Consider the following 1,918-nt stretch of genomic DNA (forward strand, 5'->3'; position numbering starts at 1 on the left):
CACACACACACACACACACACACACACACACACACACACTCACACACACACACACAGTGGTGAACATTTCACAAAAGAATGGGACTCTGATTAGGCTAGTTAACACCTTGAAGACACTTTGAAAACAAAATGGATAATTCTAACTTTTAAAATGAATTTTAATTAGTTTATCTGTTCACATATTAAACAAACATGCAGTGCCTTTATCATCTTTGACTCTTTGGGCCTCTTCAGTCAGTGTTGACCAAAAAAACAAATGTATGTTTCAAATTTTTTACATTTTCTGCTTCACCAGAATAGGATGACACTTGGTGACATTTGTCACATTAGCTATGTGAACACACACACACACACACACACACACACACACTCACACAATCCGGATATGTTAAAGGGTTGAACAAAAATAACACTTTGTTCCTTCACGGTCAGAAAGGACCAACATATAAAATGAATGGGAAATAAAAAAAAAAGATCAAAACCTTAACAAAAAGTAGTCATTAAGAATGTCTAAATATATATCTAAATGCAAAACCTAATAAAAATAAATAAATAAAATAACACATCCAAAAAGCCTCTCTATGTACCATCACATTACACAAGTTTTTATTTTAACGCTTCCAGTTGGCGATATTCTTACTTCTAAAAAATGGAGTTTAAAGGCCTTCATTCTATTTTATCTTAAGTATGACAGGACAACGTTACCTACTTGAGCACTATGTCAACATAAAACAACAAGACTGTCACCTGCTGTTTATTCAGGACTCCACCTGAAGAAGTTAATGATTAACACATGACTATATTTACCTGCATGCTTCACCTGTGCACAGACAAACCTGATACCTGTCCTCAAGAACCAGCACAACCTTCAACAGCTCATATCTGTTTATTTCATTTTTCCCCGAGGTAGTATTTCGTTTCCAGCCGAGGTTTCACAACCACTTTCCACCCTCTCCCTGAACCAGGGTCATTATTGCTAACTAAAACTACAATATAAATAAATATAAATTGTAATAAATAAACAAACAAATAAATAAGTAAAATTGCTTAAGATATTAAAAACATTTTATTTCAGCTAGTTGCCGATGCAACATTTCTCATTAGTTTAATTTAAGTTGAAGTGCTCAAATAAATACTAAAAACTAAATAAAAAAAATGCATACACATAAAAAAACACAACAAAATGACTAAAACTATAAGCAAAATTAAAAACAGAAAATATTATTATTAGCAATTATTATTTTCTGCTTTGCTCAGTCATGAATTATGACTTGTTAATCAGTTTTAGGGCTCAGAACTCTCTCACGGAGGACAGCTTATATTAAAAACATTTTATTTCAACTAGTTGCCGATGCAACATTTCTCATTAGTTTAATTTAAGTTGAAGTACTAAAATAAATACTAAAAACTAAATAAAAAAAATGCATACACATAAAAAACACAACAAAATTACTAAAACTATAAGCAAAATTAAAAACAGAAAATATTATTATTAGCAATTATTATTTTCTGCTTTGCTCAGTCATGAATTATGACTTGTTAATCAGTTTTAGGGCTCAGAACTCTCTCACGGAGGACAGCTTCTGATTGGAAAACAAAACAAAACAGTGTGCAATATATAATATAGACGAAGTCAAAAGTTTACATACACCTTTCAGAATCTGCAAAATGTTAATTATTTTACCAAAATAAGAGGGATCATACAAAATGTGTTGTTTATTTAGCACTGACCTGAATAAGATATTTCACATAAAAGCGAGGACAACTAAGGGACTCAAACACAACTATTACAGAAGGTTCAAACGCTCGCTGATGCTGCAGAAAGAGAAACCATGCATTAAGAGACGGGGGTGAAAACTTTTGAACCGAATGGAGATGTGTAAATTTTTCTTATTTTGCCTAAATATCATATTTTTTT

At 31.8% G+C, this 1,918-nt stretch overlaps 1 protein-coding gene across 3 annotated transcripts in view; it reads right to left on the minus strand.

Moving 5' to 3' along the window:
• Nucleotides 1-1,918, minus strand: part of lipia (lipase, member Ia) — an 11,326-nt gene that overhangs the window by 4,092 nt on the left and 5,316 nt on the right. The window lies entirely within an intron of this gene.

Source organism: Sinocyclocheilus rhinocerous, unplaced genomic scaffold (genome assembly GCF_001515625.1).
Source record: "Sinocyclocheilus rhinocerous isolate Xijiao unplaced genomic scaffold, SAMN03320098_v1.1 scaffold2338, whole genome shotgun sequence".
NCBI classification, from domain to species: domain Eukaryota; kingdom Metazoa; phylum Chordata; class Actinopteri; order Cypriniformes; family Cyprinidae; genus Sinocyclocheilus; species Sinocyclocheilus rhinocerous.